Below are 24,143 nucleotides of genomic sequence, written 5' to 3'. Positions count from 1 at the left end.
GGGATTGTAGACGCCTCCCAAATCCCTGAGGAAAACAAGTTCTTGGGGGACACGTGCTGGAGGACAAGGACCTTGGCCACCTAACCCCCAGCCCCAGATAGGTGCTGGTGCTCCCCACCCAAACCCTCCTGATGCACCCCATTGACAGTCCCTTCGCAGCCACCAAGGCACACTCATCCCCACTAGCTTTCACAACGGGGCTTGCCAACCTCCACAACGATCTACGCACAGTGATTTGTGATGTACTGAAACACAGTTTACATTGCAAAAAGCTCTAATATGTCCCTGGAAAGCAATTAAGAGAGAGTTGCATATGAGCGTTAAGAGTTTTGCTTCGCGAGCAGATGTCCTCTTGGCGGATGCGCCTCCGACCCCTCGCTCCAGCAAGCCTTGCTCCACCTTGGAGCTGCAGCAAGGAGAGGGGCCGTCCTGCTCCTGCTTAGCCAGGCTGACTTTTACGAGGCCTTTCTCCGGAAATAAGAAGTATGGTAAAGCGAGGTGATCTTCCCCCGCGGCTGCTGGTGTGGATTATGGAGCTGGCAGCAGCAGGAACGCATTAAGGAAAGCTCCCAGCAATGGGTAAGTTTTAAAATGAAAGCTGGCTCAGTGTTAATGCGCAAGTAATGTGTCCCAGCTGTCTTTAATAAAACAGCCAGCTGAAACTCAGCATCATAATAAACGGAGAAGGGATTTCACAAACATCCTGGCTGCTCAGAAAGAGACTCTCTTTTTTTTCTTCTTTTTTTTTTTTTTTTTTCTCTCTCAGAGATTGATTAAACGTTTCCTGTTTTCAGCTTTCCAGAAAGGTCTTCGGAAGCCTCCCCCTGCTGCCTTCATGCCGGCAGCATCATTTTTCAAGGCCCTCTCCCCGTTCTGGCGGGACGCGGATACGGGAGGCTTTGTGCAGACCTGGTGCCCGGGCAGGAGGCGCCTCTGCTGCAGCCGCAGCCCTGTTGGGTTGGATCCCATCCCTGCGGGCATGGGGTGGAATGATGCTGGTGGCAGTCCCAAACATCTGGGAGTCTCACAGGACCCAAATAGGAACCTTACGAGCCGTCACATCCTATTTACGGACAAGGCGCAGAAGAAGTTGCCTACAGCTGACAAATAAACCTTGGAGTGTCAATGACTTCTGCTTTTGCCAGTGATTCAAAGTCACCCTAAAGCTAGACCATCAAAGCTGGTTAAGGGTTCAGTAACTCACGTAGACACAAAAAAGGCTGGGCTGGGTTTCATCCCGTTGGACTTGAGGTGTCCACTTTTAGAGTGTCCCTGCCAGTGGAGCAAAACAGGCACCTTTGAGGACAATTCATCTGAATTAACTTGAGGTTTTATAGGATAAGTTTTAGCACATGCTGTAAGGAGACGAATGTGACCACGCAGCTCTTGTGTCCATAGCCAAACTCCTCTTTCTGTCCCATGACTCAAGCCTAGAGGAGGAGAGGAGGATCCCCTGGCCAGACAGACCCTTTGATCATACAGGGCTTCTACAGCCCTTTCCACAAACACCTCTGAATCAGGGAACTGGAAGAAATAATGTGATTTTTCTCAGCTTTTTGACAACCTCTAAACACCAGAAAGAGACTGAAATCCAAAATGAGGGATGAAAGCTGCCTTGAGATTCTCATATGCTCCTGCCTCTGCCTAGCAAGCAAGCGGTACGCCTGACCTTTTGCTGAGGTACACGGGCATTTTGCCAGCCAGTAAAGTCAAGTTTCAACAATTAACTTTCAGTAGTGGAGGTTCTGGATAGAAGTACTCAACTTTAATCCCAGATAATGCGTGACAACTTTCGGTGCACTCATTCCAAATGTTTAATGGGTTTCAGTATTTCCTATAGCTCTATAATATCTCCCACAAAAATATAAATAATCTCTGTGGTATAGAAGAGAGAAAAGACTTGAAATTTTGACTATAGGAGAAATAAAAACATCTCCTTGTTACCTCTTGGTTTCAGTGGGAGGTATGTGTCCAAATATTTCTAGAATTCAAGATTGGCCTATTGTTTAGAAATGCCTATGTCGTTATCCTGATGTCAAAATTAGGGATCCTTTCACAATTTGGAATTTAACTTCTTTTTGCCTTAAATTTCCACATCTGACAAGGGTGTTGCCAGGATTAGTTAATATTGTGAAGTGGTGATTGATGAGTGGATCTTTCAAAACACAAAGTGCCGCCTAATGCTGAGGATTTTTGGGAGAGTTTGGAGAGTGACATTCCTAAGGAGCTAGTCTGAACATGACCTCTCTAATCATAAAATTATCATATAAACCAATGTAAAATGGAAATATTCTCTAATGTTCATTTTTGGTAACAGACTGGTTAATGGTGAGGGCTTCAGTTGATGCTTCTGGCTACCCATAAACTTCTGCAAGATTTGCAACATTCTGAGGGATGTTCCAAGAAAACAGATTATTTTCTTTCCCCCCACAGTCTTATTTTACTTTGAATCCTCAGCAATTTCTTTTCCTAAAACAAGGTATCAAAATATCTTGGATGGAATTATGCAATACATACCATGAAACACCTTGCCAAAAAACATTCACTTCAAACGGTATTTGTTTGGAGTACCTGAGTTTTCCTTAGCCTCAGGAATTCTGCTTAGCACAACTCCATAATAATTTAAAATGGAAACAAAATGACATTAAGCTTTATCAGCCAAATTCAGTAGCTTTTTTAGTCTTTGTAGATTGATCATGGGTAAGTGAAAATAAGTATATCTGGAGTTTTCTCAAATTTTTCTTATATGTGTTTATCCTTTTTTCTCATCCGCACAATCCTCTTCTTTATTATCCTCGTAAAAGTTTTCAAAAGGCTTCAGGCTATGAACAGACTGAAGATAAAGTGTAAGCAGTAACACATTCCCTGACTATTATCAATATTTCTAAAATAGCTATCAGTGAAATACTTCATATTTTCAGGATTTTGTTTTTTCAAAACAGTAGTACAGACATCCCACAGAAGAGCTTTAGAATAGCTCATACTCCTTATGGTTTCATAGTCCATGCAATCTACCAGCCCACAAATGCTGAAAAACAGATATATCTCAACAAGCTAAAAATATTTGCCCTCAAAATTTTCTACCCAAGAATGAACTTATGTCAAAAATGTCATATACTTAAAGGAAATAGCAATAACAAAACCCTCTTTTGAGAAACCTTCCATTTCAAAAGACAAGAACCATTTTTCAATATGTGAAATGCTTCAGTTTGGGGACTAAAGAAAATAAATATTTTTCCCTGCTGAAAAAGCACAGAAACAAATGAGTGGGCCCATTTTTTTTCTCTACCTTAATGCTCCCACTCCAACAGCAACAATAAAAATACACAAAATCAAAACGAAATACAGAGTCAAGAATCAGGAACCATCCTCTCCATTTTCGTTATGTCACAAGGAACAGTTTATATTCGCAGTAGTGAGGGCATTTCTGGTGAAAGCTAAGTCCTGGACAAACTGACAGCCTTATAGTGGAATGCGGTCCCAGAAGGAAGGTTAGATTTTGCTGAGCCCAAACTTTCTCCTTCAAAGATTTGCCAATTAAGTTACCACATTGGGCTGCAAATTGCCATTGAACTCACATCTCATACTCCAAGCAAAGTAAAATGTTACAGTACACACTAGAAAATCAGTCTAGGAGCCTGCCCAGGACAGGTGGACACTTTGACCTTTGAAACAGTTGAGTCCTTTCATTTTCTAATTCTAAAGCCTAGATATAAGTGCTGGTCCCAACCACATAACCTTGAAAGAGGCCTTCAGATAGCACAACCTGCGTCTGTTGCACAGCAATGCTCAGAGGCCTGAAAAGGGAACAAGCCTCTATTGTTTGTGATGCTGCCCCTTCCCCCAAGATTTTTGGTCTGCCACATACAAAGCAAGGATAAAGGAAAGGGGCTGTTATTCTCCTCCTCCACATCTCCATTTTATGGGCTGAGAACCAGGGGCGAAGGTCCCATGACTTATTCTTGGATGCACACCCAAAGCCTGTGCCAGCAACGGTATTTAACACAGCTCTTTGTCTTAGGCCAATGCTTTATCAATAAGACCCACTTTCTCCCTCCATAGATTTTTCCAAACAACAGGAAAAAAAAAAAAAAGCATTTTCTGACTGTCCCTGCTCTTTTCCTGTGGCACGTCATCCCTGTCAGCCATACCCTGGCATCTATCCAACCAATGTGGCCATTGCTTGTTAGCAGCCTCGCTCCTCTGAGATCGTTGCTATTGTCATGATATTCCACTCAGATCAAAGGTCCCAACCAAGACGGAGGCTCGGTTGGTTTAAGCATCACCTAAATTTACATTTCTATAAAGCAAGCCTTCCTATAAAGGAACGGAGCTGATGCGTAAGTCAGCTTTTTAGGTACAGCACGTCCTTGGCTGTGGAGAAGCAACTGCTGCTCACATAAGCCATCATTTCTGGCAACTGGCAGACAATTTCCCATGACACCAAACTGCAGTTCTTGGAAAAAAGGTTTGATTTGTGATTGGGACAGACAGGTTCCCTTTGGCAGGATGGAGGCAATACTGGTACAGGCACACCCAGCTTGTTCAAAGCTCTGCAAATAGTAGCAGTACTGGTCTTTAGTGGAGACCAGCTTTGGCAGAGCCAGAGATAAAGCTGTTGTCTCCCAAACCTGTATTAAATAAAGACGTGAGTGATGGAGTGCTTGCCTAGACTCCATGCTGATTATAAAGTGATTTTTATCACAGGAGAGGCTGCTAATTTATAACTTCATTCATATTAATGAAGAACAGTCTTTATTTTTCTTTTTTTTTTTTCAGATTCTGCTGCAGTCTAAATAGGAAAGTTTATATTTATTTTCAGGAGATTAAAGAAGGGGATGTCCAAATTAAGTGACTGTTTAGGAACTTCTATATTCGCGTGTCTTGTCATGGTTGGTCTTGAACTTGTCCTTCACAATAGCCACGCTGACACTAATGGAATAGGCACTGGTTTGGGCCCCGCCGCAGGGGCCATGCTGTGATTATATCAGTAAACAAGCCCATCTTTTGTGAGTTTTTTGGAATTTGTTTTTGTTCTACAGCCGAATGAAAACCAAACTTTCCAAATTTATTTCACACACAGGAAGAAAAAGATATGACAGGCCATCCTGGACCACAGAAACCTTCCTAATAAGAAACATAGCTTCAACAAGACAGCTTTTACTGACCTAAGGAAAAGAAAGACATAAACAAGCACAGTGAAAGAAGAGCTCGTTGGAAGATCGCAGAGCAGCTGCAGCAGGGAGTCCCTTCACGAAGAGCACAGTGGGAGAACAGAGCTGTCGCTGCGTCGTTGCTCTGCTCATCATCGTGACCTTCAGGATGGTGTGCAGGGGTTTGGAGGAAAGCCCACCTCCGTGAGCAGGGGTACAATGAGAGGACAATTTCCCCTTGTGCCACTTAGCCACAGGCATGGTCTGCTTGAGGGGAAATAGTTGTGCACGCAGCATCCGTGGCAGGGACAGCATCTTGCTCCACACGCAAAGGACAAAGCATTTCCAGCAGACCTTTTTGCCGACATTCAGACTGACTTTGAAGTGTCTTGTTCCTAGGGCTTTTCTTTTTTATATATAATTATTTTTTGTTTGTTTGTGTGGTTCTGCACTTCCAAAGGGTTGGGCCAGAAGTGGGAGCAAAGAAAGATCATAAACAATGCCGGCCCCACAGTGTTTCCAACCGCCAGCACAAGGGAGGGCAGGAAAACTCACAAGAAGTCTCTCCTTCCAGCGGATTCCTGCCTGTTTTCCAGACTAAAAGGGTTTAGATAAACACCGACCGCTTTGAGGCTTAATCACTGTGGTGCAAAACAGGGACAACAGGAATGGAAAATGCCTCCGAGATCATCCAGGCTTATTGCCTGCTGGGGCAGGATTGTGCCTCTGCTCTTTTTCATCCAATCGTTGTATAAAATTCTTTACTGAGGAACTTTCACGCTCATTTTGGTGTGGCACCAGAAGTTCCCATCATGTTGAGCAGGGCAGCTGCTCAAAGTGGGGGGTTTTATGCCTCTGGGACAGCAATCAGCACTGGCAGTCCAGCCCCTGAGTCCCCTCACAGTGTTATTTTATTCTGGAAGGGGACCGGTGTTTTATTTCTGTTTTCTTCTTCATTTGAAACCCAAGTGAAGACAGTGCCCATTGAACCAAGATGCCATTTCCATTCCTTCACCATTTCCATCTCTTTTCCCATTGCATGTTGCTGAGAAATGGTCATCACAGGTGGAGCAGTGAAGGGTTGAAAGCAGGTCAGAAGATTAACACCTCAGTTTACTAGCAGTTGTCCTGAATTTTCCTCTCCTAATTTTTTCTCATTGCTCCTCTATGTACATTCACAGCTCCTCAGGGAAGCTATAAAGAGAAAAACACTCTTTTTATTCCAGAAAGCAGTCAAAAGTAACACTTTCCTTTGTCTCTTTACTTATTGGACTTATTGTCCAAAATTTAGGTGAGACAGTCAGCTGGTACAAAGCTCTCAAGTTCACACTCTGTCACTTCATGGCAGGTGAGAATCACTGTTAACCTCCACTCAAAATGTTAATCATGACTAAGGTATCAGCACGCATGAGATCAGCCCAATTCAGTTGTGATGACAGTGGGATCAACATCCATTCAGAGGAGCCACACTGATGGAAAATGGGTCTGAGCAAAATAATCAGACTCTGGTTTTGGATGGTCATGGAGGCACAGACCAGGCTCCTTCAATGCTGCTAGCAGAAACCATCTCCCAGGTAGGACGGGCAAAGAGACTGTCCAAGGCAGCAAACTGCACAAGTAAAGCAAGATGCCATTGCAGCCAGACAGGAAAAAAAAAAAAAAAAAAAAAAAAAAAAAAAGAAAAAAAAAAGAAAAAAAAAAAAAAGAAAAAAAAAAAAAAAGCTTTAGGGTTAGAAGAACAAGTAATCAGTCTCTTAGAAGTGTTTTCTTTTCATAAGAGCCTTTGCGACCACATTTATCCTAATAAACTCTAAGGCCATTGACATCTCACAGAAGCGTTTCCTGCCCTTGTGTCTCAAAAGACACACATTTCCCAGTGGAGTGCAAGCCCTGCGATGAACATGTGCTGCCCTGCAGCGAATGGGCTGGGGGACATGTAAGCCTTCTAAGCAACACGGAATCCAAGAAACATAATGGATAAAACAGGCTGGATTTTCTTCGCTGGTGGCCATAACGACAATGATAGAAAGTGTAATGAGTATGGTGTTTCCGAAAGGATGTGAGGTTATGGATCCAGCAGTATCGGTAAATGGCGTCTGCTCTTCAGTTTGACCACATAATAACTGAAGTGCAGTATTTTCCATGCTGCTCCGCTAAACAGCTTAAATTGGGCCCTCTCAAAGGCTAAAAGGAATCGGTTTCATCCTAAACAATTCCAAGGCCAACCTGACCAAAGCCTTTAATTCATGCCAGTTCAAGCCAAATCCTTTACGGCACAGGTTATGGTTCAATGTCCACCAAAGGACTGCCCTCCTTCTCCTTGCCCTCCCACTGCAGAGGTGACCAGCAGTTGATAAATGGGATTGCTCAGAATAAAAGGAGCTCCCTGGGTCAGTCCTCAGGTACCGACTGCATTTTGGTGCAGCTCTGCGCTCTCCTCATTACCTGGAAACTATTAACTCCTTGGTCTGAGCTCCCCTTTCAGGGGCCACTCTGCAGAGCAGACTGCTGACCGGTTCCTGGTATGTTCTTTCATCTGATGAAAGAGCTTATTTAAACAGAAATTTGAACATTTATGCTCTGCCAGGCACCGGCTGAAAATATGTTAGTAGATGCTTTGTCATGAGCAAATCCAGACCAGAACTTCCCTCTAGGTTCCTCGAGTTCCAGTTATGAGGTTCTCAGTTTTCAGCCAGGTAGGTAAAAATCATTCACATTTTACAGATGGGGAAACTGTGGTGGAGCAGAAAGTGTAAGAAACGCACCCAAGATCAACAGTGATATTTTTTTTGTGGCAGAGTGAAGAGCCGAGCTCAGATCTCCTGCCACCCAGTGGGGTGCTTTCACCACACCACTCTCCTTCCTTTGTAAGCTTGCTAAAGCTGGGTTAATGGACAACACTTCAAACCCAGTGGCACCAAAAATCCCACAGAGAGCAAAAACAGTGCCCAGGGTCAGCGGCTGGATTGCTAAAATGGAGCAGAAGTGAGGCACCTCACACACACATCTCCTGCAGAAAGACAACATACGGTCAGGGCCGGAGTGTCCCACCACCATCTAAAGGATAAAAAGCTAAAATTTGTCTGCAAAGGAAACTGCACAGACAGCTCGTGGAAACCACTTCCAAACAGTCCTGTCATCCAGCCCAGGACCTGACAGATCAGACCACCCACCCCAGGGCAGGCATTAGGCGCCACGTACCTGGGGATCAGCAGTGGGGGGGATTTATTTCACCTCATTTCAGATGCCGACAAGGTAGAGCTGGCCACCCTCGTGCTCTTCAATAGGTGGTTTTAAGGAGAGCCTTGTCTGACCTACTTTAGAGGCCTATTTTAAGACATGCAGAATTATACCCTAGATATGAAAAAATAGAAAAGGCAGCTACAGAGTCCAGCTCAGATGGAAATGGCTGTGCTCCGTGCATCTACTTTTGATCATACATATCTCACCCAACATGACAAATGGGAATAAACTCAAATTTAAGTACAATTCTTTCAAAAACCTATAAAGTGATACTCAGTCCTTTTATTGAGTGTTCTTTTATTTTAAACATATATGCATATCTTTCATTGTGTATGTAAATGTAATGCACGATCATTTAGCCACAGTACAGAGCTGATCCTTAGGACCATGGGAATGTTTCCATTACAAAAGCTGTTAATTGAATTGAGTATTTTTGGTGCAGTCCTGTTTATCTGCAGAGAAAGTTCATGTTCCCATTTTCCACTGGGCATAGTGGGAACCAAAACCTAAGGAAGAGCTTCTCCCTGTCTTCTTGGTCTCTTTTTCTGGTCAACTCTATACTCAAAACACCCTCTTAGCGGTCAGCTGGGGTTATGCTCGGAGCTGTCTTGTGGCCACTCTGGGCTTTCTGCTGCCACCTCCTCTCCCCTTCTCCGGTGCTTCTGGCACATTTGCTTTTGCACACACAGTTCAGCCAAAATGATATCCTGAACCCAGGTCTGCCTTCTGCTGCCAGCGAAACACCTCGGGCAATAGCATTGGGTTTCTGGAGAGCCTCAGTGCAGCTTTTCTTTTGGGAAATAGCTTCTATTACTTAACTCAGTTATATCTAGAGGATGGCTGTAGTAGCCAGCACTTCCAGTGATATTTTGCAGAAGTGGGGTAAAACGAGTAGCAGAGCTTGTCCCCTTCAGTCTCCTCCTGAATGGTCCTGGAACAGACCCTACTTTCAATCAATTCCTATTTTGCCAGACTTCAACTGTGTGGGCTGAAATGTTATGCTCCGGATATCTGCTGCAGGCTAAATATTTCAAGTCAATTTGAGACAAAATGTTTCAGGAAATTTTATGCACAATGCAAGGGAAAAATACATTCTTTTGCCCACGTTAAGCAAGCAGTTGTGTGAGCAGTGAGACTGAAGAAATATGGTTTCACCTCAACACAAGCCCTTCGGCTGCCAACACCAACCCCCTGCAATCACCCTAGTTCTCTCTAGGCCTTCTGCTCTGCCCTACCAGAGAAGCACTAAAATACCCCATGTTTTGTCCCAAGCCATGTGCTTATGGTCCAGCCAGCCAGCATAACATACTAACAAGCAGACTGAAAGAAATTCAACCACTTCTCTCTATTTTCAGGACACTTATCATTATCCCACATCTCTATCCTCTACCCAGCTGCCAAGTTTCAAAGTATTTGCAGAAACTTCATTGTATCGGAGATCTTCCTCCTCCTTTCGATACTGGTTTGAAATTAGCCATGAGATTTAAATAAAAATAAAATAAAAAATAGATGGTCGGATGGAATGATCACATAATCCTCTTTTTCACTTAGGTTGAAATCAGTATTAGACCTTTCTTAGTGGTATTGCCAACTCTGCTCACAGCACATTTAACAGCATGTCCAGATATTTACATTTACCTAACTGCTGAGGAGAAATGAACATGAATAAAAGGCCTAAATAAAAGCTTCTTGGACTGAAGGCAGTGATTTCAGCACCTCTTAAGGAGCTTTAGATCAGCTCAGAAAGAGGAACAAGACTTGGGTGATGTTTTTCATTTGACATTTATTTTGAAGAAACAGAACAATGAACAACCACCTCAATTTTCTCCAAAGGCAGTGTTTTCCACAGTGCTTCTAAACTCATCCTCATCGCTAGGGTACACCTGTTCTGTGCAAATACGAGAAGGATCCATCGAATTATCTCTATTAGCATGATGAATTGCATTGAAGCCGATAGTTGTGCATGGTGGCAATGTGGGGAACGTGTTGAGGTGCAGGGATTACTCACATGAATGTATTTAGAGCAGCTGTAAACAAAGATGTTGAAGGACTGTAACAGATTCCATGTTTACAGCTTTGCTGGCACCCGCAAGGGACTGGAAGGATGTTCTTGACAGTGACAGAAGAGATGGTTTCTGGGGAAAATTAGTGCATTGCCTTCCAAGTTTAATGGCTTTAGGGAGTCCTGCCCAGGTGCTCATTGCAGGAGATCAATCTGATATGTGGAACACAAAAGCAGCCTCTGGGAGTTTGCTACACACTCACCTTGTGACTGGGAGCAGGGCAAAAGAGCACAACTTCCTCCAGCAATCTGGTATTCATTTGCGCATGGAAAAGCTACACTGAGTGTGACAAATGAGACTGAGAGCTGAGAGCTCCTGCTGACGGGCTGAGGGAATGTCAGAGAAGACCCCAGCTTTCCTTCAAGGTGGGGATGAAGGAGGGCACCAGCTTTGGCATTTGTGATGTTTGCAGCACGGCAGTAGGAGCAAAGCTGATATAAGATGTCCTGACTGTCCTTGCAATTGATGAGGAGGTGCAAACACGAGCACCTCCACACGAGAGAAAGCACGGATTTTCTTACCTATGATTCCTTGGTGTTTTATTTTCACCCAGTGAAAAGCTCTTCCCATTCTCTTCACCTGAACATCTGTACTTGATTCAAAAGGAATCTCATTTGCACTGTTCCCACTTCATCTCTGAACATCACCTCTGTTCTTTGTATTTCCTTACAAATTTTCTTTAGGCAGCTGCAGAAAAAAGCATATTGCTACACAAGGACTTGTAATACAGCATCACCCTGCGCTGACACCAGCTTCTCATTTCCCATCTTCTTTAATCTCCTGGCTCTATGCAAACTTTTCCTTGCAGTGCATAAAAATGAACAAGTCAACGAGTCTAAGGAATTGTTTGGAGAGGTGTTATCTAAAATATGAAATGCCTGGTAGCTTAGAATTTCACTGCCTATTCCAGAACACATATTTCCATGTAAAACAGCTACAAAACATCTTCTGGGCACTCACAGAGGAAGCACCAGTATGAGAAGAATTTCTGACCATTTCTTGTGCACTCTGATGTGGCCCCATGGGTTCAGTTGAAGCAGGTAGATGAAGTTGCCAAGAAAAAACTGTGCATTGACCACTTCCCCCTTGTGCTACTTGTAAGGGATACCAAGAAGACAAGCCCCAGCTGGTCATCCAACTCACTTAATGAGCCACAGAATCACACTATACAAAACCATTTCTCTGCATGTATTATTTTGGCTGATGAAATATCCACAAATCAATTCAGAAAGTCTTGGAGAACAGAGCTGCAGCATTATCAATTCTTCTTCCACCAGCCTTTCTGTTATCACAAGAAGAAGCACACAGTCAGGCTTTTTCACATGCCCCAAAGTGTCTGAGATGCTCATCAAAATGAGCCATTCATCCTCCCAGAGCTGCATGAAGACATCCCTGCTCCTTGGCTACTGCGTAAACTTTCTGAATACAAGAACATGCATGCAATTACCAGCAGCTCTAAGGTTAGCATAAATCAAAGTGAGAAGTCAGCTGCCAGTGGCACTTCAGATGCAATGCCCACGTCTCGAATGGAGCTGAGCTAAAGCAATAACCCCATCCAAGTCCCTGAAAGGGCCATGGCTCGTAATGGGTTGGCACAAAGCGACATTATGCCACAAACTGCACCTGCTTCTAGAGCTGCTGTAGCAGTAGCAAATAGAGATGCCACCTGGCAAGATGGCATTTCCTGAAGCCTGCAGTGACGAGGCAGAAAAAAAAAAAATCCCAACAAACAGATGGTGTCTGTAGAAATGGGAACTATATGGAAACAACAAAGGGCATTACAATGACGACAAATACACTGCTCTCAGCCCTCTCTAAACTGTCACGCACATCCTTAGTGGGTGGTACAGACAGGCCAAAATTCAGGTGCCTTCTCGCCCCAGAGAAAGGGATCTTGTTTTTCAAGTTCATTGCTCCTCAAACTGTATTAGAAAAAAAAAAAAAAAAAAAAAAAAAAAAAAAAGATTAGAATCACAAAGACCAACTGAGCAGTGTCTGTCCCTGAGCATAAAGAGAGCAAAAAATAAACCCCAAGGACTGACAGTACTAGAAACGGGCCATCTGCGAAGGGATGTAAATGTGACTGTGCCCCCCAGATCATGGCTTACAGGCTTGGAAAGCAGAAACATGCTGACTGAAAGCAAGCAATTAGTGCCAAGGAGGAAATAAAGTATGGGAATACAAGAAGTGGGGAGGTGGTCGAATTTGCAAGAGTAAAACAAAAGATTGTTTATCCCGATGAATTCATTGCAAAACTTGGAAGTAACAAATAAACAGAGGTGCCTCTGCCATGGGATATTGATTCTGAGAGTGTCCAGTCTCTGTTGCAGCCATCAGTTACAGAATAAATGGTCTGAAAGGAGAATTACTTCCTGACCCACAATAGTTTTGCCCTGAAACAAAAGTTTATGTCCTTCCCATAGCACTTGTTTATCTAGTCTTTAAAGTGTTATGACTACAATGCTCAATAGTCCTGTCCTTATTTCCATATGGACAACTATTTCTTGAGTCATGACCCCTGAGATTTCACAATAAGGTCAAAACAATAACTGCATCTCAAGGATCTGAAAGAGCTTTACAAATGATGGAGATGATCCTGCCTCCCCTGGCAGGAGATGTCCCAGGTTCATATTTATGGAGTTTCCAAAGTAGCAGACTCCTGGGACACTGAAGTTACCTCCCCATGGGAACAGGCAGGAGAAGGAGAGACGTAGCTCTCCAGATACCTAAGGAGCATCTGGAAAAACTCAAACATCTTAAACCATTCACACAAAAGTAATTATCTGCTCATAAATGGTGAGACACTCTAGAAATTCCTGGACCGCCTCCCCGAGGAGTTTGCCCTACAAACATCTCAAAGGAAAAGCTGAAGTGGTCTCTACTTCCAAGGGTGGCAGGCCACGCATTTATGTCGTTGTTAGCTGCCCAGGATGGTCAGTGTCCCTACCTCAGGCAGAAGCTTTTTTCTCCCCGATATCCCTTCAGGGAGGTGCCACACACAAAACCTTTCTGCTCAGGATTCAGACAGACCAAAGTCAGCTACCACCTACAGCTTGGGCCGCAGCCTGGGAGATACACTTCATACTTGTCCCGGTAGAAGAAACAACACTGACGTGTTGTTCTTCCCAGAAGGACACCAAAGCTTTCTGTACCAACTCAATATACACCCGCTTTCTGCCGAAGTTTCACAGCCTTCCAGAATAACAGCAGAGTGACAAGATCATATGTGATAAACAAGTGGGTTTCCAGGGCTTAAGCTTCTCTTCAGGCAGGGCTAAGCTTAAAGACATTTGCCCCCTTTTTGTCTCTGAAGAACATCGTGCCCCACTGCTGCTGTGTGACACCTCCAGGGGTCTCAGCTCAGTGCTGTGAGACCAGGGTGAGTGACCCAGCAAACGACAAAGAATAAGTCAAGGAGATGGAGAAGCAGAAAGATAAAAAGAAGAAGAGAACAAGAGGATTCAAACAAGAAACACTTGACAAAAAATCTATACAATTCATGGAGGGAAAAAATAATAAAACTTAAAAACAGAAGAGTCTTGGCACAAGGGCAAACACGAAATTATCACAGCCCCAAAAATGGATCCAGTCACAATGCCAGATGCAACACAGGATCCAGAACAGAGCTTTCCAGCTCCTATCTATTTCTGGGATAATCAGTACCATGGGGGAAAGGGAAATAGAAACACCATAAAGTTTATCTAAGGGATGGAAACACACCCAGCGTTTGACATGAGAAAAGAAAATGTGCTATCATCCAGCATGTGTACTGCAGGAATGGCCACAGGCCCAGGCGGGATCAAGGCCTCTTGCACTGAACTGCGTGAGTGCACATGGAGAGGCTGAAGAGAAAATACTCTCTCACCATCTGCTCTGTCAGCATCTGAACTGAATATGCAAGGACTGGGGGCTTGTTTTTTTTAAGTCCCGAACAACTCACGAAGGAGTGAAAAGCCTCCTCTGATCCATAAAACACAATTCAGCAAACATTTTTGTGTTTTCCCGCCTTTGATCGAAGCACATCACAGAACATGAAAAGCTGTAGCCTCAGCTGGTCTAAAACAGTACTGAGCTCAGGTGAAAAATACCACTTCACTACCACTGGAGAATTAGGTTTCCAAAACATGCTGATCTGTTCCAAAGATGGTGGAAGATAGCAAAAAGTGTCCTGTGAGGATGAAAGTATTTGGGACAAAGGCTGCAAAGAAAGGAAAGTTTGCACTTCTTGTAACCAAAACAACTGAGCTTGAAAGAGTGAGAAGAGAGAGGGGAAGAGGACCTGAGAAGAAAATCAGGTAGCCAGGATTTCAGGAGTGACTAATGACTCTGGATACCTTATTTCTAAAGACCTCAGTTTAAAGCAGACCAGGCCCATGTGTAAATAAGAGATTCACCACTGGGAGAAGCAGCAGGGGAGTGGATGGCAAACCTAAGAGTTGGCATAGCTGGTGTCTAAAAGCACCCAAGTGAACTAAAATTCACTGCATCTGCATTTCACTTCCCAGGCCAAGCTGTCTTGACTAACAGTATATCCTCTCTGAAGGAGACATTGACTCCCATTCTGGATGGCACACCTCCTACCTAAATTTAGACATCTATGACACAGCTGTCAGTTAATGAAGAAAAAATAGACTTTTTTTTTTTTAATTTGCAGTTAATGGAGAAAATGAGACTTTCTTAGGAGATCACTTTTAGGTGATTATTTCATGATATCCCACTTCTTATCGACTCTATTGACTGTACTGTTTCCATAGCCTGTAGCTCCAAAGTAGGCACCCACACTCTAAGTATCAGCAAGTGGCCAGATAAATCCCAGCCTGTATGGCTCTTTCTGCTTCAAGGAGCCCAGGTTCCAGCCAGGACCTCGGTATACAGCAGTAATACAAATATTAGGTAGGTCTGAACACCCTGAGGCACTGGAAGCACAGTTACAAATTATTTCAGGGCTCAGCTCCTAACCTGCACCAGAGCTAAGAAACCACTGGGAATCAGGGACACATATGTCTCTGTGGATCAAAATTCCCTAGTTCTTGGAAGTGTAACAGCGATGAACTCTACCCACCTTCCAAGGGTTTCAGTGGAGTTATTGTGGTTTCAGACTCCCTCTGACATCCACTGTTACTGTTCTGCTGACCTCAGTGGTCCTGGGATGCAGCCTGCATTTGGGGCAGGATGAGAATTGGTACCATGGCCTTTTTCCCATTCCCAAGAACCAGCCTATAATCAGAAACTGGCAAACCTCAGAAAGTCTGGCATGTCATCCAAAAAAGTTCATACGAAAACATCAGGGACAGGAACCAGGATCCAAATCTGCTGAGAGCAAACAGGGCTTCTTACCAGAGCAGGGCAGAATGTGCTAGCAACAATAGGCATTTTGTGGTGTTTCACTTCGAGCCCCAACTGGAGCCAAGGAGCACACACCATCTGCAGATGTAGTTTAGAATGCAGTGAACCTTTTTTTTTTTTTTTTCCACATACCAGAGTAAAAGAAAAAAGGCTGGGAAAAGGCTCTGAGTTGTCACTTGTATCTATTCAAATATAGCTAGTCAGTCACTAATGACAACCTACATTGAGACATGTCCAAAACGCAAACCAGCCCTTTGATGGAGGTTTAAAAAAGTCTGAATAACAAGGTTTCTTTTCTTTCCTCTCCCCTTCTTTCTTTTCCCCTCAGTTCTTAGGGTCCCCAGATCAGAAGCAGGAGTGCCAAAATACGAGGGGAACTGCCCATCCTGCCAGGTTCCCTCGAAGCAATGAATGCTGTTATTCTTCATTTCCCTCAGTGTACTTTCACTGAGGTCTCTACTTGCTTAAATTTGTCACTGTCTGCTAGGGGTGCACACATGCACCTCCCCAGTTATCAAGACAACATGTTAGTTTGCCCATGTATTGGTAGTTACAGACAGTGGTGGGCAAACTTAAGAGAGGTATTAACTGCTAAAGCTGGAAACAGATGTCAGCTTGCAGGCCACAAGGCCGCCCTTTGTCTGCAGCTTACCTGGGACATTTTGATGGAATTTAAGTCTTTCTTCAGATCTGCCCTGAAAAGGCACCTGTGTGTCCCACAGCTTGCCAATATTTTTCAGTCTAGATAATCTAATAAAATCTCTTTGCCCTACAAACTTGTCTCTTCTTTTGACACCAGATTATCACATTTCAGGCTCATAAGGACCTTCATTTTGGACAATAAAATCAGGGTCCTGGACAGTCTGGTGAAGAAAGCATCAAGTGATGCTTCTGCAAATGGACCCAGCAGTTTCCCACTGAAGTCAGAGAAAGCCGTAACCTTCCCCTGCTGTGGGCAGAGAGTAAAGATCACCTTTAAACCCTGCCTGCAATTGGTAGTGAATGCAAGAAGTCAGGCAGAGGGGAATTGTGGGGTGGTCTTCGATGGCTGTTCAGCCACTGACCATTTCTGGTGTGATCATGTCAGAGTTTCCACCACTGTGGCTGTTTCCTCTAATTGTGTAAGGGAACACACACACATACAGCAGAGTCCTGCCAGGCTGATAAGATTAAGCAAATTTTTAAGCAGCACCATTCCAGGAGAGAAATTCAAATGTCCAAGTTTGCCTTTTACCCCTCACACCCTCCAAATGTGAGTAGGAAAACCAAAAAAAGAAAGCCTCAGGTACTTCTAATTATCGGTTTAAACCTTAGCACTGCAATAGCTAGGAAACACTGCAAAGCTGCTGTAAATACTCAGAACTAACTGAACGATTGAATGCAGGAGAATTCACTGAACCAGGCTGAGCCAAGAAACAAATTATACCCTACATGACCTGCTGAAGAGTCATTTCATCCTTATAATTTTAATTCAATTCTTCCTTTTGATTAAATAGTTTATTTATTTATTTATTTATTTATCAGGATAAGGAGGAGATTTCAAATACCATTACTTGGAAATTTTCAAACAGTTATTGTCTTGCAAAGTCTCTCTCTGGACACCCAAGGATTGAATATAGCTCAGTACTGGAAAATGAACATTTGTAGATCCAGGAAAGTCCTATGGACTTGAAGGAAGGCCTGTGTGGACATCAGATCATTTGAAATCTGACTTCAGCAGGATGAGGATTAATCCCAGTGTTTTTTTCTTGAGATCTGGAAACTTTTCTCCTCCACCTTTCCGTAGCTGTCATGATCTCATGCCGCAAAGATACTGCTGCATCCCATCAGACAGTTAAAACGGCAGTTGGGTAGCTACAATTAATAGTGATAATACAAATAATTCTGACAGACATCACATTACTCACAGATTCATAAAAACACCCCATATGCTGGAAAACAACTTTGCACCAGGCAGGCTAAGACTAAGAAATAGTGTCCATCTTTTTGCAGCAGCTGATCATTAATTCTGATACACTTGGAACATGTAGCCTGTTTCCATCATGATCAGGGTAATGGTCATGAGTTCAGACAAGCAGAGCTTTGGTATAAAAACAGAGGAGTCCTGACAATTCAGCGAGAGGTTTTTTCTTGCATTCTCTGTGCTTCTAAGTCTGTTGCTTTTTCTCCCCACTTATATTTAGCTCACTTAAAAGAACTGCAGAATAAGCTTTATTTATATCCACAAAATAAATCCAGAGGGAGTCAAAGGGCTGATGAAGAAAACTGTACGAGGCTGCAAAGACAGCCGATCCCTTGAACATTGTGAATTCAAATCCAGAATCAACAAGTTTGTTAGCAGCAAGTGATGCATGGGCATGGCGTGAATGAACTCCAAACAAAGAGTACAGTGGGACATCTATGTGTTAAGCACAGAGGATAATAAATCATAGCTGTATTTATATCATTAGGGTCATCCCAAAGGAATTCAGGACTACAGATTAACATATGGAGATATTTTCACCTTCCTAAGAAAGTAACTGCCTCAGCCTATGCTTTGTCAAGAGAGAATAACAGAATCACTAGGAGCAGAAGTAGAGAAAAAAAAAATCGCACCCAGGGAAAATTTGGCACAGAATCATAGAAAATGGCTGAAAACAATCCCAGGACTCCCATAGCACCTTCTGTTGCCTCAAGATGAGATCTAAACCCATTCCCACAGATTCCCATAGCAGATCCCACAGCTAACACCATCAGTGCTTCCTTGCCTTTCTACTGTTTCTAATGTCCAAATCAATTTTCTCCTGTAATTTATGTTCACTGCACAGCTTCATATGTATGCAAAGCTTTATTAAGAAAAACTTTAGATTTTCAACTCTGGAGTGTCAGCCAAAATCTGAATTATTATTCTTTTGTAGCCACAGGTTAAACTAAACATGGAATCTAAATATCTCCACTTGTCCTTAAGGGAATGGACATTTGGGGTCCCAGGCCTGTAGTGAGCAGTCATGCAACTGGACAGCTCTTACTTCTCTTTATTCTGGCAAGAACCACTGCAGGAACTTGAATAAATTACACCTTTGTCTGTATATCACATAAAACAAGAAGAAATAAAGACTTACTCAGAAGTAAAAGGCTTCAGAATAATATTGCTGGGTTAGGGGGCAAGGTCCTGAGCAAATATATCCCAGGCCTGAAGGGGGAGATTGCAGCAGGATGGCAGAAAGGTGGGCAAAAGAAGTGCTGAAGCCTCTTCTGGGAGGCTAGGGACTTGTTCCAGTCCAGCCAAAATATGATAGAGCTCTCTTTGAGCTTTCTGCTCATATATTCAGGGCCTCAGAAAATGGCAGATCAGTTCAGCTCAGCCCTCCCTAAAATGGCTGCCAGGCCCCCTGGTCGGGGTGGGGCTTGGCTTGACCCTTCAGAGTCCTTGTCAGGTTTTGGTTCTTTTTGGTAACTTGCATGGATTTAAAAGCACATTTTGATAACATGCCTGGCTTTCTTTTCTTTCAAGGGTCTGCTACAGGAATCTACCCTTTTTGCTGCTGCACTGGTTTAGCTCCCCCATGAACTCTGAACTCCTCAATTATGAAACCATAGACAATACAAAAGAGAGTATGAACGAATACATTTTTTTCTCCCTGCGTCTAGCAGTATTTTGGCTGCTCCAGCAGACATGTATTTGGACCAGCAGCTAATCCTCTTAATAATTTCTCACCACTTCATCTGCAGACTTGAACAAAGTGTCTGTCTGATCCCCGTGGTAGGATCTCTCAGTATGTGCACATCAGAGAGCCTGTGAAATCATCAGCACAAAATGCTTAGCATGCCCCCCCAGCTGAAAAAGAGAGCTAGAGAGATGTCCTGTGTCTCCACGAGAGCCTGCTGGTGACAATTTCCAACCAGCTTAAAACTCTGCCTGTCTTTAGCACTGCTCCAGGGGTGCTGCGCCCAGCTGCAAGCCACTGTGAAAACATTCACCAGCCAGCGGGGAGCGACTTGTTGCTTCAGGGATTCTCTGTGTTGATAATTCATGCATAAACATTATTCATCCCTTTTGGCAATAGATGCCTAGCATGAAAGTCAAGGCAAAGGTTCACTTCGCCCGTCCAATCCAAACTTCCCACGTCCCTCCCACCCTTGTGTTTTGGCCTGTTCCTCTTCCCCCGAGCTGGAGATGCTGCTCCAGGGATGCGATAAGGCTTGAAATGGGGACAGATAGGAGGGACTCCTTAGCTCCTGGTTTGAAATCTGCAGTGCCGAGAAGCAGTACCTGAGCCCACGTGGAGCATAAGTCCTGATGTGATCTCAGCCCATGGCCATGGTGAGAGAAGGGAGCCAAGAGGAAGGGTTTAGAAAGAAGTAAGGGAAGGCTGGAGCCACCTCTCCAGCTCTATTTGCCAGTGCTGGTGCTTCAGCCGATTCACCAGGTACAAGAGCACCTCTCTGCAGTCTCAAGGTCTCAGGTACCTCCTCCTGAAGTAGCTTCAGTTCATGGGTATGCATTACTCTCCAGTTCATTGCTTTCTTGTGCTTCATTCCATCTGTGAAAGCAATTTGAACAGTGTACAAATCAGGCTTCAGGCCACATTTTCCAGTAGGTATTTAACAAGTTAGGTAAAATTTGGGTAGCAATCAGCAATTCAGAAAACTTATTACTCAGCTTTCTTGCCATATCTCCCTGTACAGAGAAGGTACTATGACTCTAAAGCTGCATCCTGTAGCTAGACAACTTAAATTTGGCCCTTCATCAACATTGTCTTGAAGACATGGTCCCTTTATTCCCTGAAATATGAAAGAAATTTTTGAGTTTCTCTATGGGGGCATTTTCTTCCTGACTTGGTCCCTTCCTTCCATCGAACAGACAAACAAAACTCCTGCTACCCGTATCAGACATATTGGGGTTTGCATATATGACTGCTTCATCACCAAATGCCACCCTCCTCCGTGCTTCCTTTCCTGCAGGTTTCCTGCCCTCATGCTGCTTCTAGCCACCTCCTGGGGATGGAATTTCCTTCTTGCTGAGATGTCTCAGGCCCCACAAACGGTGGCTGCTGCCAGCCAAGTCCTTCCCTAGGCATATAAGGGGTTGTCCCAGGGCCACTAGCACTGGGTGTTTGCAAAAATCTAGTGAATTAGAAGATATAAGTATGTGCAATTGCTGCAATATTCTCCAAAATTTAGCAGATGGGAAACCAGAGTTTGAGGCCAGCATTGAAGTGAAATCGCAGCATCTCCACCTGACTTGGTTGTGCTGGGTTTGCATGTCAGGCACTGCCCTTCCACAGCGCTGCAGCCTGACGTACCAACCCAGGCAGCAAAACAGAGCAATCTGCACCTTTCACCTCAGCTGTCTGCTTTTCATTTTCCCCTTTAATCACAAGCAGATTTTGGCTATCAAGTGTGAAAGTTTAGCAGACCTAGAGCCCCCTGCAGAGGCGGAGATCTAAACTCAATTCACAATTCATTTTGTGCCTGCTGATATATCTGATCACTAGTTTAAAAAAGGGGATTTACTGGATGGTTTGCCCCCATAGAGAGAAAGGAGAAGGAAAGATTTACACTCACAGGAAGGTAGTGAAGCAAATACCAGCAGTACTTTAGACAGTCTCCCCCTGACTCAGGAACAAAAAAACCCTTCTCTATGATAAAAATAAATACAAGAAAAATGTGAGTGGTTGCTGATACACCCAGCTCAGCACCAGCTGGCCTCTTGTTTTCCTGCATTCTGCATGTGTACAGTGCCTTGCACCATGAACAAATTACAGCTTTTCTCCAGTTCCTGTGGGGTACCAACACCATAAATCCCACCAGCTGACGAAGTCAAGGAAGAAGCAGATGCAGGTTGACTCTGCAGGACAAGCCTGCTCCAGGGGGGGGGGATTCACGTGGAGATTTCTCATGGTGAAAAACAGGAACCCAGGAAGTGTTTCCAGCTGGAGGATGCATAGTTGGCGCAGCCTTTATGAGGCAGTGGGTGGCTTTTCAAAGCCAAATCTAACCTGGCGGATAATGCAGAGCTTTGCAGCCCTGCAGAAATACATGTACTTTCCCAGGTAGGACGGGCTCTCCTGGAGTTGTTTCCATCACTGTTCAGTCTGTCGGGATGGAGTGGTGTGAAGCATACATGGCAGGACAGGTCTGCTCTGAATCATGTACCAGAGCACAGCAGGGAAGCAAATGAAGCAGGGAGCAAATTCCTCAATGCCTGAGGAAGAAGTAGATATGTTAGAAGACTTTTTATTTTCTTTCCAAAAAAAAAAAAAAAGTTTCGTTAACAATCATCAATGTCAGCTTTGCTTTCCTCACTCTTCTTTATTTCAATCAGTATATATAGCCCCAAACGCTGTTGCACTGGGCATGTCTGTACACAGCAGAGGAAAACGCCTTTCCAGGGCAATTCCATGCATTTGATCATGACACCCTGCCATGAACACATAGCTGTGAGAGGGGAGGAACAGACACAGGGGCAAGCGACGATTTCCAGATCAGAACCCAAATCTGCCCACGGGGATGGGCTTGCATGAGCAGGGCTGTGGGGATTTCACCACCAGCCTCCCGACTGTCTGGTCCCCTTGGGAAAACCCTGCAGACAGCTACAGCTCCTGCTGCTTGTTTTCTCCCACTCTGCCTGGCAGCTTCCCGTGCATGTACCTCTTGATGTGTGCTCCCAAGGCTTTATTTGCCATATCAGCCACCCCCACCCTGGAGTCTGAATTTGCTGATGAGTTTTTTGTGCTCAACATACCAATGTTTCACAACTTCCATCCAACTTAAAAGTCACCTCTCCATTCCTCATGCTCATGCACTCTGTGTGTTGCTCTGATGCTCAAACTGCTTACTATTTTTGTGCCTGGCAAGCACATTGAAACCTGATTTCTTGTAGTCTCCAGAAAGTCATAGAAACAAACATCTCTAAGAGCATATCTATGTGATCTCTTTTAATCCAGTCAACTCCTCTGCAATATGTCCATTCGCTGAAACGTTACGTAGCATCGATATTATCACTGCTAGCATTATTTCTCCAAAATTTAATCACAATGTACAGGCTGGACCATGGCAGCAATGAGCTCAGGTGCATGCGAGGGTACTATCAGGGCCTGCAACCTCGTTTGTGATCACTCACTTATAAGATCTGCCCTCCTGGCCCCACCACACCTAAGCTGGGTCTGAAATCTCTCTATGCACATTGAATTTTAGAGAAGTTTAACTATTTTGTGAAAAATTGGGCAACAGCTGAGAAATACAGTATTTCTGTACCCTTACATTGACAGAGCACTGTTAAGTAGCACATGTTGTACACGGGTTAGTAGCTCATGTTGTATTACAATGACTCCCCACATTTAATTTGAATGGGGATCAAGGGTGAAAAAAGTCTAATAACTTGGTAAGTCTCTACCTCAACTCATTTTGCCATGCAGTGGCAATAATCCCAAATGACTAAAGATTTTTTACTACCTGGCATTTCCTATGGCTAACTTCTCCTAAGATGCAAAGGCCTCAAAACAAGACATGTATAAACTCACCATTGATGTAGATGGGAAGGATTATTGTAGGAAGCTAAAGTGGCAATGGGATAGGGATATTTATACTGAATTTTCTGCTTTTGCTAATAAAACTGCTGAGGCATCGTATCAGTTGCTGTCAAACCATGACTGCAGACATCACCGTAAGCCATCCACCCCCCTGCCAGCAGAGGCTTTGATTTGCAGCCGGCATAGCCCCTGCAAAAAGGACTCCCTGGCTTGTTTCTGTGGCTCAGACACATCATTCTCCTAACTGCTGCCCTAAATAACTTCTCTGCAGTGGCCAGTTTGATGGTGGTCGTAGCCACCTGAGCAGCAGCAGACCCATATCAATCTGCAGAGAAGGACTCGAAAGCAGCTGTGCCTTCTGGAGCCACCCCAATTCATTCAGAGGGCCGAACAGCCAAAACCACTTGCTCAAATTACCACAGTATTGGCTCGCTAATCCCAAATTAGATACACAGGAAGCACAGCAATTTTCAAGAGAATCTGTTTCTGCAAGTGGATTCAGAGTCGCTCGGGAACATCACCTCTCTGGACCCATGCTGGTGTGGGGCCATGGCCCCAGTGGATGTACAAAGAGCCTTGAGTTCATTCCCCTCTGTGTCTCCCCATGCTCACCACATTGTAAATATTGTGCTGATACCCTGCAGTTGTTATGAGTATGGGGCTTTGTTCTTGTATGTGATATTTTCCTTTCCAAAGACAAACATAATAAGCAGGTTCCTAATGTGCTGGAAATGCTAGGGATGGTCTGTGCTCAAGATAACAGTTCATTTGTGTTGAGTGACAACTGTCCTAAACTGCTCCGGCTGGGAAATGCTCATCGATGC

At 44.0% G+C, this 24,143-nt stretch overlaps 2 long non-coding RNA genes across 3 annotated transcripts; one reads left to right on the top strand and one right to left on the bottom strand.

Moving 5' to 3' along the window:
• Positions 1-357: 357 nt before the first annotated feature.
• Positions 358-1,129, top strand: LOC137855187 (uncharacterized). The gene is made up of 2 exons (XR_011095572.1): positions 358-579; positions 795-1,129. It is a non-coding gene; the product is annotated as an uncharacterized lncRNA (long non-coding RNA).
• Positions 1,130-16,176: 15,047 nt separating this feature from the next.
• LOC137855505 (uncharacterized) lies at positions 16,177-23,726 on the bottom strand. Of its 2 annotated transcripts, none has more exons than XR_011095768.1 (3): positions 23,311-23,726; positions 21,353-21,992; positions 16,177-20,328 (listed from the first exon to the last, which is right to left on the bottom strand). It is a non-coding gene; the product is annotated as an uncharacterized lncRNA (long non-coding RNA). The 2 variants fall into 2 exon arrangements; XR_011095769.1 differs by having other exon boundaries at positions 21,787-21,992; positions 23,311-23,718.
• Positions 23,727-24,143: the final 417 nt, after the last annotated feature.

The sequence above is a fragment of the Anas acuta genome, chromosome 4 (genome assembly GCF_963932015.1).
Source record: "Anas acuta chromosome 4, bAnaAcu1.1, whole genome shotgun sequence".
Lineage (NCBI taxonomy): Eukaryota > Metazoa > Chordata > Aves > Anseriformes > Anatidae > Anas > Anas acuta.
The sequence above is the reverse complement of the archived record's forward strand: the minus strand, read 5'-3'. Positions and strand labels throughout refer to the sequence as shown.